This window comes from Coenobita brevimanus, chromosome 110 (genome assembly GCF_032717465.1).
Source record: "Coenobita brevimanus isolate Jiangsu-jjx chromosome 110, ASM3271746v2, whole genome shotgun sequence".
Lineage (NCBI taxonomy): Eukaryota > Metazoa > Arthropoda > Malacostraca > Decapoda > Coenobitidae > Coenobita > Coenobita brevimanus.
Window position 1 is genome coordinate 22,374,252 of NC_137063.1, and position 15,148 is coordinate 22,389,399.

A 15,148-nucleotide genomic window follows, 5' to 3' on the forward strand; every position below is an offset into this window, starting at 1 on the left:
TTCTCCTTCTGCCAGGCTGTTTGCGCACATAGTCAATTACGTTAAAAAAAGGTAATGCTGATTGGTTGTTGTTGTTGATTAACCCCGATCCGATAAAACAAGCAGACCCGTCGAACCACCTCTATGGGGTTCTCCCAATGGTTCCCTACACCGATGATGTTGTGTCTATGTTGTAGTGTATGCCTGTTCTGTTGTGAGAACCAATTCTACAAGTGGGGCACATATCATCCGGGGTTCCACCCAACCCAAATATATGCTGATATTTTTCAAGAACTTGGTGATATCCTGATGTACGTTTAACTAGGTGAACTCGATCAGCTCTGCTTTAGGCTGCTTTCACACGACCGATTTCTGCTCCGGCGGTTTTACCCACTAGCTTGGATGTGCGATTTTGGTCAGCCTTTCACACGGACGGTTTTAGCCATTGCGTGTCAGTCAACTAGTGTCTCTTCATGATGGAGGACGTGAGGAAGAGCGTTGTGTGTGTTTATTTAATGAACGAGGTCATGAAAAAAAAAAAAAAAAAAAAAGGAAAAAGAAACATCGGAAATTCTGGATTCATCCTTTGAACAGTTGTCAACTCCTGCAGGTGCATTTTGCACACTATATGAAGACCTGAAAGCTGATGATGCCATGACAGTTCTGTAGTTTAAGGTCATCCGTGTTCATAAACATAGAGCTACAGGGTTCATAAGTCTGTAATTATATTTTCAATATGTTCTGAAAAATATAAAATAATTATTTGCGCGATTTTAGGACATGCTAGCTATTGATACTGCAGAGCAGTTGTTTGGTGTTGTCGTCCCAGAGCTGAAACGTAACTGTCGCCGCGGGCAAAACCACTCGTGTGAAGTTGTGAATGGACCCATAGCAACGCGTGGCTACCAGCCTGCCTGGCAGTTTTATTGCCACCGCAGTCTAGTGAACCATGAGAGGTCGATGGCAGCTGCCACGGAGGCTATTTTGCCACTCCCGACTTTTGTAAATGGTCCCATTGGACTCAATGCATTTTTAAACCGCGTAGCAAGAACTGCCGCGGCAGAAATCGCTTGTGTGAAAGCAGCTGTAGGTTATGTTATAATGGTTATACATCAGGAAGAGACGCTTGTAGTACAGTGATCTGATCGAGGCGTTGCATTGCTTTGTGCATGAAGTGGGTCTGTAGTTTCTTCACTGCTTACGTAGGAATGTCTGGAGGAGGGATGTAAATGAAAAGAGTCTCGTAATGTTTGTGTAGCGAAGCTTTTGTTGTAGGCATTATATAGGCATTAGTATATATCTCATAAACACAATATACAGGATGTAGTGTCTGCTGGAAATATACACAGCTTCTCACTAGGAATGTCAATCCACATAATGTATATCCACAATCTTGTTGTCACAGACCGTCAAGAATTCTCAACATATGATGTATCTTAAACAATCTCTTTTCAATCCAGACGACCAAGAATTTCATGACGTATTCAAACACATGGAGTAACCAGCCCTAGTCGGTTAGTCCACGTGAATGGAAATCTACCACACACTACATCACACACACACACACATCCTCTCCAAGTTGTATATAATGTCAGAGAGATTCCCATCAGATAAGAAAGGGGAGAGAGGGGCCAGAGAGAAGGCCCGACATTAGGGTCATTAGGCCGTCACGCTCCGTTACGCTGTAACTCACTATTGATATAACTGTGACGTAAAACTCCGTAACCCAAGAGTGCTGTAACTCACCTCGTTGACACTACGTCTCACGACTTTATTCTGGCTGTGCATAACGATCCACAATCGACTTCCCTATCTCCCTACAATTACTTTCGACCATCCTATCGAGATTATGTGCCTACTTGTGTTGTGTGGCTCTGTCATATAATGACAGGGATGTTTTGTCCAGACTCTCGCCTAAAACTGTGTGCCCCTGATATCAAGATATTCTCTAACAAGGAGCACTTTAGTTTCAGAGAATAAGTGAGCTGTATGAGTACAGTACTATTGGTGCAGCCAGTGATGATCAAGAGAGCGTTGTTTTTATTTGGTCTGCAATGTTTTTTAGTGGGTGTTAGATAGGATGGTAGCCCATCCCGGAAAACCCAGGATATCACTGATTTAATAATCTATGCAGTGGGGAAAGTGTTTCAGTTTGTTGCCCAAAGCCTGTTCCTATAAGTGCCCCAGATGCGTTTAGTTTGACAGTACATCACTCCTTTGTCTATTATGTGGTCCTAGAAGGCGTTTCCAGTGTCATATCACTCCAAGGAACTTAGTAGGTGTGGGAGTGTGTGACAAGTATATCGTTAGCGTTCGTGATTGTTTCGGGCGGTGTGTGAGGTGGTGAATTTGGTTACAGCAATCGTCAACCTGTTATCCTCGATCCAAATCGAAAGTAGGTTAAGAAATGCTAGTTGCAGAGAGCAGACTGAGTTTGCAATGTGATGTGTGGTTGCTGCGGAAATATGTACAGTATATACAAGAACATAAGAACAATATAATTGTGGATAACTGCAATGGGCCAGTTGGCGCATGCTAGGCAGCTCCTAAAAAAGTAACTGACCAACTAGAATGAGATAAGGATTGCAAAGAAGAAGGCTCTCCCCCGCCATCCAAACCCTCCAGCGGAGGCCGGCAGGAAAAAATCAGTAGGAACACCACGCAGTATTGAAAAACTGGCTTGGACATATTATCGTAAAGTGTGAAAAGAGAAAAAGATACTATGTTAGTGCAACCTGAAAAGGAAAAAGAATGAATTAATATTGATTATAAGATTTTTTTATAACTCACCCCTTATTTGTCATATGCTTATCTAGCCTATGCTTGAAACTCTTAATGTAAGGGACAGCAACTACATCACTAGGCAGCTTATTCCATTTATCTATTACTCCATTGCCAAACCAATTTCTATCTATTTCCTTACTAAAACGGATTTGATCTTATTTGAAACCATTACTTTTAGTTCTATCCTGTATGTTCACTTTAAGTACGTTGCTAATATCTCCCTTATTTATTCATTTCATCCACTTAAACACCTCAGTTAAGTCTCCTCTTACTGTACTCCACGCCTTTCTAGTGGGTGCAAATTTAGTCTTTTTAGTCTGTCCTCATATAACAGGTTCCAAGCATCATGTATCATTTTGTCATTCTTTTCTGTACACTTTCTAAGGAATTTATATCCATTCTATAGTACGGACACCAAAACTGCACGGCGTAGGCTAGATGTGGCCTTATTAATGGTTGATAAAGTTGCAGTATTACTTTAGATGTCCTACTGTTCACGCTTCGCGAAATAAATCCTAGGACCCTATTCACTTTATTTCTCGCATTAATACACTGTTGCCTTGGTTTGAGGTCTTTACTAACCATAACTCCTAGACCCCTCTCCCATTCCGATTTACTGATTTCTTTATCTAAGTTGTAGTTAGTATCTCCAGGGATCTTTGCTACGTTAAAGTACTTTATATTTTTCAGCTTTAAATTCCATTTGTCAATTTTTTTGCTATTTGGACAAAATATGGAGGTCCCTTTGTAAGTTAAGGCAATCGTCAGTTGAGTTAATGATATGCGCTATTTTTGTGTCATCGGGAAATTTACTAATACTGCTAGTGATTCCTAAGTCTAAATCATTTATATATACAGATATAACAAGAAGCGTTGCGAAGACGCAGCAAACCCGTCCCTGGAAGTCATTTTAGTGCTGATGTATAAACACAACAGAAAATCTGGTCAAAGATGTCTCATATCAAATTTGGAATAAGGCCCGACCCACCTGACACTGACCTCCCTACCGCTAACTGGAGGGTGACCCCCCTGATGTAATGAGGCATGTTACTGGAGGCAGATTTGAAAAATGCAAATTTAGGTTTTGGTTTCATGTCGATATGACAAAGTTGAAAGGAGTTATGGCGAAAATAACGATTTTTACCCGTCCCCCTCCCTATTTTTTTTTTTTTTTTTCATTTTTGGGCATACAGCCTGGGCCTTGGCCCAGTTTGGCCCAAAATTTAATCAGGTGATTAGAAGGTCACAGCCCATCATCTCTGTAATTTTGGTCAAAATCGCACCAGTAGTTTTCGCATAAAGTCGTTAACAGACAGACAACAGACAGATTGACTGACAAACAAACAAACAAACAAACAGACAGACAAACCGAGTGAAACAATACCCGTTCCTGAGCTCCTCAAGGGGAGGGACGGGTAATAAATAATAAGTGACAGAGTACTGATCCTTGTGGTGCACCGCTAGTTACTAATCGACTTAGTTCCATTTATTAAAACTCTCCGCTTTCCTCCCTTCAGCCAACACTCTATCCATTTTAGAATATCGCCGTCTATGCCGTGTGCTCGAACCTTTCTGACTCGCCTTTCGTGTGGGACCCCAACAAAAGCTTTACTAAAATCAAGATAAATAATTTCGTAATCTTTATCGCTATCTACAGCTTCATAGACCTCCGAGAAGAATGATAGCAAGTTTGTGAGGCAGGATCGTCCTTGCCTAAATCCGTGCCGACTTTCATTTATAAGATTAAAGCTTTCTAAGTGTTCCTTAATTTTATTTGCAAAATTGACTCCAGCATTTTTCCTACGGTTGACGTTAGACTTATCGGACGATAATTCGATGCAGCTGCTTTATCATCCTTTTTAAAAATGGACACTACGTTTGCGGTCTTCCACGCTTCTGGAACTTCTTCTGAATTTAAAGAATCATTAAATAACGTTAAAAGTGGCTGTCATAACTCTTCTTTGGTTTCTTTTATAATTTTTGCATATATATCGTCCTGACCTGGCGATTTTTGAGGTTTTAACTTATTAATTTCTTTCAATACGTCCTTTTTGCTAATGGTTACTTTACTAAGAATATTGTCCGTATTATCATCTTAATTATTTGCTGCTTGAAGGACCAGGTCTAAATTTTCCTCGTTAAATACTGATATGAAATAATTATTTAGGATCGAGCACATTTCTTTATCTTCACTGGTACCGTTACCTGATTCTGTTTTGAGAAGTCCTATCCTATCTTTATAATTCGTACGGTACATTTGGTAAAAATCCTTAGGATTTTGTTTCGATTCACTAGCAACCTTATTTCATAACATCGCTTTGCTTTCCATATCTCCCTCTTTACATCCCTATTCAAAATTGCGTGTCTGTTACGTAAATGTTCCTCTCCACTTTTTATTTTTCCATATACTCCTCTCCTTTGGCCTATGAGAGATTTTAATCTGTTTAACCCTCTTGGTTCTTATTTATTGGTTCTAAACGGTTTTGAAGAGATATATCTATCTTGGCTTCTGTGTATTATATTTACTAACTCATTATATTTCTCACTGGCCGAACGGCTGCTTGATTAATCTCCATCACCTGAACTAAACTCCGACCTGTATCATGTCCTTCACTTATGACCTGAGCTTCCCCAGTGACCTGGCACAGATTGCCATCTATTTCCTGCCCCTCACCTATGACCTGGGGTTCCCCACTGACCTGACTCTCCCCAAAGTAACTAGTCTCCCCATGGAATACGGTTCTAAAATAAGCTCTTAATCCATCAAAATTTCGTAGACGAAAATTAGGAACGGTCGAGGGGTTTTCAGTAGAACAGACATCCCAAATAAATTTGAACTTAATTTCTCCAGGATCGCTATTACCAAGTCGTTCACCAACTTCTATATCGCTAATTACTTTTTCTTTACTAGATAAAACCAAACCTAATACAGTATATTATTACGTCTGGTGGGCTCCCTGATATACTGATAAAGGAAATTATCCTGTACTACCTCCAGAATTTCCTCTGACAGCATCCCCTGTCTGATTTTGCCAATCTATCCTTGGCAGGTTAAGATCCCTTACAATTATTGCTATTTTCCCAATTTCCTCCCAGAGGTATTTACTATGTGCTCTGCTTGATTTTGGAGATCTGTAAATGGCTCCTAAGACATATTTTTTCCTGTTCTTACAAATTTCAACCCAGTCACTTTCCGTGTCCCTATTTACTTTAATGTTGGCTTTAATGTAACAGTTTAATTAATCCTTTACATCGATAGCTACCCCGCCCCCCATTCTTCCAAGACGGTTTGACACTTTATCTGATATTCTGCAAATAATTCTCGTGTAGATATTCATCCAAGTTTCACTATTAGCAGCAATGTCTATTTTCTCTGTACAAATTAAAGCCCTCAGTTCATACATTTTATTACATAAATTCCTGCTATTTGTGTAGTATTCTTTCAGACTCTTACGAGTAGTTATACCTCTACTTTGGGATTTACTTTTTGTGTTTTTGTTAAATACTGGGCAACTCTTTAGTAATATAACAATTTTTTGAACTATCACGTATCGCTCCTCTATCATCGTTTATTCTGTCCTCCATCATTGACTACTTATTTTGAGGTGCCTGACTGAATGTATCTACACTAATGGTTAAACTATTCTTCTTATATTTGCAAGTCTCGATGCATCTATCTAAACCTGATGATGACGATTTCTGAGTGGAATTGTTACAACTTCAACTTTCAACCCCGAAAAAAAAAAAAATCTAACTCCTTATCTATCTTTCTAGCTAAAACAGTAACTCCCTGCCCACTGAGATGAGTCCCATCCCAACTATGCATGGCACTCCGTCCATAAAACCTGTCCCAGCTATGAAAGGTTTGCATTAATTTTGCAACACCCATCAAGGTGGCAATTAAAACCTATCGTCCTGGGCAACCATTCCCTCCCAACCCCCCTCCTAGGCAAAACACCCAGCACTACAGGGGCCGCTCCCCTCTCGCTAACCTTAACCAACATATCCTTGTACTGGTGCCACAGCACCTCACTCATATGCCTACCAACATCATTGCCTCCTACGCTGAGGCAGACAGTGGGTTTATCTCCACTATCCTTCACGATATTTGCAATTTTTCCCAACACATTACCCACCCTGGCCCCTGGAAGACACACATGTTTAGTTAGTGGCGTGTACACTGCTCTGTTTAGACATTTTACTTGAGAGTCTTCAACAATGACTACATTTTTCTTACCTTTCTTGATCTTAGGATTCCTATGGGAAGTACTCTCACTGTCCAGTATGAGGAAATGTTTGTGTGCAGTTGTGGTGAGAATGCCATCCATGCATAGGCTGGAGATTGTGGGTGAGAGAAGAGCCCATGGGAGCCCTTGGGGAATGTTACATGTGACTGTCTGCTTGACGGTTGGCAAGCCAGCATTTGGTGATGTTCTCCATGTTTGTGTTGTAGAATCCAGCCATTATTTTGCGTCAGGGGATGATATTAAGGGCTTTACTAATTTCTATATTTTGTAAGAAGTGTACAGTACATTACATTCTAAGACAGTGTCAAATCTATGGTTGCAAATTACCCTTCAGACGAATACTAACACAGCGACACTCAAGACATATCTGAACGACACAGGCCACTGATCAGGGTTGCCAGGTTGGCCCTTTTGAGGCCAAACTCCTGAAATCTGGCAATTTTTTACTCTGTTTGGCCCTCAAAAAAAAAAAAAAAAATGGTTTGAGCCTTTTGTGTATATGGCCTTTTCTTTTTTTTGCCCCTTTTTGTTTTTCCGAACTATAAAACATTTTTTCTGAAATGAAAGTTTTCCGTGACCAATTCCAGTAGCAATACAGAAATATGATAAAAACTGGTGTGAAGAAAGTGTTTTTAACTGTAAAATTCCAAATGATTCACTCCAGTTTTGGGCTGGACCGAGAGCTTACAGCAATGGACATGGTGAATACCGTTTCCAAGATATGGCAAAGTACTCCCTGTCATGTTTAATAACACCAGTGAGCAGTGCTACTGTCGTGAGAATATTTTATCGTGTCACTGTAGTGAAGTTTAAACAGAGGAACAGGACGGGAACAAAAATGCTTGATGCAATCATACGCATCTAATGTCACTTCCAGTTTAGAGAGCTATACTGTAAGGATTTCACTCCATCTGTGCAGATGCTGAAATTGTTTACAGCTCAGATGTATATCAGTTGTAATAAATATGATGACACAGAGGAGGATGTATGTGAATACTTATAAAATGTGCTTGTAGACTAGTGAAGGTTAGTAATGTACGGTACCTTTATTATCTGTCTTTTTCCATATGGGGCAATTTATGCTTAAATACAATTTCATTTGCCTGGTGCTCATACTGGTTTGATTTATTCAGTAAAAAAAAAAAAAAATTGTATCTGTTTCATTATGGTAATTTAAGTCTTTACATATCATTTATAAATTTCATCAGTAATATAAGTACGGATATTCATTTAAGAAATTGTTGTTACTAAAAAAAGGATAGGGCTTTAATTTTCAAGGTGCTACTTTACAGCTAAATCATTCATTATAATTATCTGGTTGGCAATAATGCAGAGTAATATTTTTTTTGTAGAATAAGTATGTGGATACTGAAGTGATACAATTACAGAACTTAATTTTCCATGAATTATTGTGTTTACTGTGTCAATAAAGAAGATTTACACTATTTTTAACCCAAATTATTTCCCACGATAATATTCGAAAATGAAGTTTGGCCCCAATCTGAGCAATTTGGTTCTTTTTTGGACAGAAATTGGCCCCTTTTGCTCTGAAACATCTGGCAACCCTGCCAGTGATATTCAGCCTGGGCAGACAGTCCACTCTAGGATGCAGATGTTTAGAATAGGTGGCAGGCTTGTTGGATGTATTGGTTTACGAGGTTTGAAAGGGTCGCGATACCAGTGAAACAAGTAAAATGCATAATTGTGTATTATAAGTCGGTCGTACGAAGAGTAACGCTTTCTGGCCCATAACTTGGTTAGAATTTTACTGATAACGACGGAACTCGCCACAGTAAATGAGCATATATAGGTACTATTGCGGCCAAGAGTTCTTAGCCACCCTCGTCCAGCCAACCCGTGTATGTGGCAGCGTCGCATTCACGGGCACAGAAGTTGCCTTCGATGCATTTCTGTCCAAAAATATCCCTTCAGCTTTGGGCTTGTACTAATGGATAAAGCAATAGAAATATTTACTTTGAAGGTTTGTCCCTGATAACACGATTATATCATACTGATTATTTAATAACTTGTTTCTCGAATAGAGCCAAGCAAGTGACAGATTTGTATATTTAACTCCACTCCACGACTTTCTGTAGGTTTGAACCAACGAACACAGAGTGAACAAGTTCGAAGCATTCATTTGTTACCAGGAGAGAGAGAGAGAGAGAGAGAGAGAGAGAGAGAGAGAGGCGGGAGCCCATGAATTTTAGAGGAATGAGGTGGAGAAATGAGGTGCTCAACACAGTTAAACAGGGATTTTTCCTTTCGTTTCGGTTGGCTTTCTATGCCTAAATGACTAAATGAAGGTAAATTATGAAATATAATGACTGGATGACAAAGTGGTAATAGGGTCTGGTAAGCCTAATAGGGTCTGGTAATAGGGTCTGGTAAGCCTAATTTCAGGCAAAGATCGCTGTTAAAAGTTGGATATTTTAAGTCCCATTTATTGTAAATATCCCCATGTATGTTTACAGTACGTGTATGCCCCTATGGACCTATTTTCACCCCATGAATATTTTTATCAATGGACATTTTCACCACTCGGAGCACAATCCCCCATGGATCTATTTTCCTTAATGACTTTTTTTTTTTTTTTCAAAGACGCCTACTTTTCTAGGTAACCTATTTTCCCACGAACTAATTTTCCCCATTGATGTATTTTCTCCCCACGGACCAATTTCTCCGTCGACCTTGAATCTCTCCATGGATGCAGGTTTCCTACATGGTCGTATACCCATGGATGTATTTGTCACAATGAACCTATATTCCCCATAAACCTGTTATCCGACGTGGTTATATCACCCACTGATGCCTGCAGTTCAAACACAGACCTCTTAACCAACAGACGTATTGCTCGATGGAACTGTTGTAACTCACTGGATTTATATACCTACTTCAGCATGATTCCAGAATAATATCCTCTGTGCACCGATATTCTCAACTCGGACATTAACTCAAATCACCCAACTGCAGTGGCCTGTTTTCCCACAATCCGTCCATCCACGCACACACCCACCCATCAACGCACATACCCACAACTTTACTCAATACAGTATGTCTCAAAAGTAGGACGACACAAACCCGTCTGTTGCCTTGTCCTACAGGTAGCCCCACCACCCACCCCGTTTAAACAATGCAGGAACCCCACTCCACCCCGCTTAACCAGCCCAACAGCCCTTTCCCTCCCTCTCGCCCACCCACTCCACCTAATCCGCCTGTGAAACAACCAGCCCACAATCACCAATCCACCCACCCAGTCACCAACCTACCAATCCGCATACCATGCACCACAAGTCAGATGACTCTCAATTCAACACACACACACACACACACACACACACAGAGTCGGGGTGGATTTCCTTACAAGAAAGATGAGTCTCACCGCATAACTCAGTCTGTCGGTAGAAAATAGTACCGGGTACTCTTTACAGGGAGTTTGTCAGGCCGTTGATAAGAGACTTCATTCCGGCTACATACACATGATTTTATGCGATATGAGTAAATAAGGTGCTCGAGCTAAACAGGGAATTTTTCCTTTGCCTAATAACGAAGGAGTTTATTTATCCCAGGATAACGTCTCCTCGGACAAAATGAAAGATGGGTTTTATTCTGAGTAACGCCAGTTGACTTTGTCAAATAATTTGGCAGGCCGCGTAACTTCTGTTAAATGCCTTATGTTCGCATTTTTTTCTCTCTCTGGTGGTTGGCACCTGGAGATTTTTGGCAAACTCATGAGTATTTTTCTCATTAACTGGATATCTCTCTCTGGACAGAGAGGCAAATTACTTAAGCACAGCTTTTTGTTAAATCAACATGCTTTATCTCCTAATTCATTATTCCAACGAAACGAACCCTAAAAAGAAAAAATATATATCACAAAACAAGGCAAGTTCTAGTGACTGATGGAAGAAATATTCACACTGTGGCCTGTTTCCAATGGATCACACGAATCCAGGGTTTCTCCTCCCTTGCATTTCCCTGCGCCAGTCTGCCTCCACCTCATTATTCCAAAATTCACAGGCGCCCACCATACACGCTCTCTCTCTCTCTCTCTCTCTCTCTCTCTCTCTCTCCTGGAAACAAATGAATGCTTCGAACTTGTTCACTCTGTGTTCGGTGGTTCAAACCTACAAGAAGTCGTGGAGTGGAACCAAATATACATATTTGTCACTTGCTTGGCTCTACACGAGAAACAAGTTATTAAATAATTAGTATGATATATTCCTGTTATCAGGGACAAACCTTCAAAGTACATATTACTATTGCTTTATCCATTAGTACAAGCCCAAAGCTGAAGGGATATTTTTCGACAGAAATGCATCGAAGGCAACTTCTGTGCTCGTGAATGCGACGCTGCCACATACACGGGTTGGCTGGACGAGGGTGGCTAAGAACTCCTGTCCGCAATAGTACCTAATTGTTGTTATTTTCATCAAGAACGCCGGAGTGCCATCATGGATACGAAGCTAAAACAGAGAACTGTATCAGATTACTTGATGAAAGAGGGATGCGCTCTCACAGAGATCCACCAAAGGCTTGCGAAGGTGTATGGCAGTGAAACAATTGATGTCAGCAATGTGCAAAGGTGAGTGAAGAAATTTCGAGAATGAGAAACGTCAGTGGAAGACAAAGCACGCAGTGGACGACCTGCGACAGTTGTGGTTGATGCCAGTCCTCAACGAGTTGATGACCTTATTCGTGCAGACAGGAGCATAATCGTCCACAAACTTACTGCTGATTTACAATGAGGTCACAACGCAATTGAAATGATCATTGCAGAAATGAGATATCACTAAATATATTCCAAATGCATTCCTCGTCAGCTCACTCCTTATATGAAGGAAACGAGGTTGAACGTCTGCCGTGGGTTTTTGAGGTGCCGCTCTTTTCGAAAACATGTCCATGTTTCAAATTTCAGTTTCTTCCAGTAGCTCAGAGCAGAAGTGTTCCATGGAAATTTGATGCCATCCATAGTGTATGAAGCACCAACCAATGAGAAAGGTACACTAAGAAGTTTATTCAGCCTTCAAAGTTAACGTCTTACAAAATTCCCTGTGACGTGTTGCCATACCGTGAACTTACATAAAGTGCTGAAATAACGACTAAAGGTGTCTTGTACACCGAGCAGATTACAATCTAGTTCGGAGGTGAATCTGGATTTTCCTCATCCGGTTCGTGATGACAGTATAGGAGAATCCGTTAAGATTATGACAACAGTTCCCGGAAGTGAGGTCGGTCCTTCCCGCGAAGTACTTCCACTGCTCCCTTAAGCCTGTTTGCTATAAATGAGAATGTTGGGGAAAATTAAAACTGTGATTAATATTATTGCCGTAGTTATTTTACGACAGCCATGGTGAGATGAATACCGCATAAGTTATACGGAAACTCATGCACAATACTAATGCAGATGCCTTCTAAAATGAAAGGGAAAAGCTTGTTCACAATATGGACCAATGGTCTGACATTTAGAATGATAAGTTCATAACTCTGAACTTGTTTAGTTGTTACTGGAATGGCTAAATATTTTTTTTTTTTTTCCAGAAATGTGATTGTCTACTTCCTTCGTAATGTGTAGTTATAGTTGTGCAAGAACATGTTGTCATTAAGAAGCGTAAATTATTATTATTATACCTCATTAGAACAATACAGTAACATTAGTATCATGCAGAGAATACCCAAGCCTCATGACAGTTTGAAATAAATGCAGTAATGGAAAATGTTCCATCAACAACATTTTCATAAAAAACATTTCACAGTCACTTCTGACAATCAGTACGGTAGTTGACAAGAGGGAAGTGTATGGTGCTATAAAAACAACAACTATAATATGCACTACTGAAAGTAGAGAAACACAGCTTCCCCGTGAAATCTGGGACAAACCCTAGATTATACCTGCTGTTATGTTAAGGCCTATGTGCTAAGTGGCTGACGTATTTCAGTATGTATGAGTTGTACTGTTGCAGCAAGGAGATAAACTACTTTCCATCACAATCAACCCCAGTCTAGAGGTGGATTCATAGAGGATCACAAATTTTTCCAGAGTCAATCGTTCAAACAGAACATCGTAAGAGTGTCGATTTACGGTATGATCTGTGATCTATATCAGACTAGTTAGTCAATCAGTAGACTCTTTACCAACCTCCTGCCTGGAGTTGGGTGTAGTGCGTAACCCATCCCGACCCTTGCCATTCCTTTTGCCACCTTATATATATATATATATATATATATATATATATATATATATATATATATATATATATATCATCAGCCGATTGAGTATCCACTGCAGGACCGGCCTATCCCGACTGAAGTCGGGACGATACAGCCAATGTATCTCTATCAAGTGGCTTAGGTTGTCTGGTAGAGATTGTATGTAGGGTGAGAAGTGCTTGTAAGTGTAACTGTAGTGTTGTAGTGGCTTTGTATGTGTGTATAGCCTGTGAACCAAGTGTAATCGGCCTGCGCAAGCCGACTGGGTGCAAGCATACTTTATAGTAAGCGACACTGGTTCAACCACAGCACCCATATATATATATATATATATATATATATATATATATATATATATATATATATATATATATATATATATATATATATAATGTTGGCAGAAACATGTTAATATCCTTGATGCGTGCTCAGTTTTATGTACTCAAGTATGAATTTCACAAATCTTGTGTAACGTAATTGGTTGTTGACATTCGTTACAAAGATATTATTCAAAATTTTAGTTTATGCAAATTACTTTTAAAATTATGAATATTAAGATGTTACCTATTTATGTTCATTACAAACAAAAATAGAAAGCCAACGTAGAATTATTTTTCTTTATTTCCCGGGGTAATGGAATACACCTGAACTCCAACATATACGTTTTTAATGTTTTTGATGATGGTGGGGTTGACCATTCTGAAGTTAACCTGGAGCTCCAGTTGAATTCTTTGAAAATCCAAACGTTTGAACATACCATGGGGCTCTGAGTTACCATGGTGGATATTCTTGTTTACAAAGAGTTGGTTGAGCCGGTGGTGGCCATGTTCGTACAAATGCCAAAATCATATCCGTGTAAGTAGTTCTCAGGTCTTCTAAACAAAATACAACTTTTTTAAAACTGGAATTCTTCATGCAGGGTACTCTTGAAAATCGCCTGATGCCATGATAACAGAAGATAAAGTACAATCGAAAGCAAGTCAATGAATCACAGTTATAGGTGACATGGGAGTGGCAGGGCTCGGGCGTGTTTTGCTGTAGCTTCTGGACTATTGTCAACAGTTACTAGTATATTGCAAGTAATTTAGCCAATAGTGGAATTCTTGCTATTCAGAAACTACTAACAGCAAAATAAAGAGAAATCTGTGAAATCAGTAAATTAAATTAATGACAATAAGATGAGTGAAGGAGGTCCACTGGCAATGAAGAAACTAGTGGTTGTAAACAGAAGACGCAAGTTTATGGATGAGGAACTTGTGAACGAATAGTAAAACAAAATGATGAAGCCTTGATGTGTGACCTCTGTTAGTGATGGCTCCAGATACACAGTGAAGGAATCAACAAGGATGTACACCCGGTGTTGATCACGACCAACTTGTGATCTTTGAACTCGTATTGTAGTAAATGTTATATTGTACTTTGTTACAGACTACCTCACAAAGCACGTTCGGAAAAACGACAGGATGCAGTGGAAGCTAGAGTACAAGAGGACTGAAAGTCAGGTATAATTATTTCCCTGTACACAGGAAAAGAGGAAAAGGAAGTGTGTCGTAATCATAGGGGGATTTGTCTTCTTAGTGCAATAAGAAAAGTATATGGTAGGATATTTATTGACAAGAGTTAGGGAAATAACAGTGGAATTATATAGTTGGCGAGAACAGGGAGATTTCAGGAAGGGAAGAGGTTGGGTAAATCAGATATCCATCCTAAGGTGTTTAGTGGAAAAGTTTCTACAGAAAAAGAAGAAGTTGTGTGCGGCCTTCATGGATTTGGAGATAGCATATGACAGAGTAGACTTTTTTTTTTTTTTTTTTATGTGTCCGACTCAGGGCATAGGCTTCACAGCCTGCTATCAAGGCCCAGCAGTTCTCCTACATACCATACACCTCTACATGTCACCACTTCGGCGCTAACACCCACCGTCCATA

At 39.8% G+C, this 15,148-nt stretch overlaps 1 protein-coding gene across 1 annotated transcript in view; it reads right to left on the bottom strand.

Moving 5' to 3' along the window:
• LOC145417508 (dnaJ homolog subfamily C member 5-like) overlaps positions 1-15,148 on the bottom strand; it is a 67,365-nt gene that overhangs the window by 16,539 nt on the left and 35,678 nt on the right. The window lies entirely within an intron of this gene.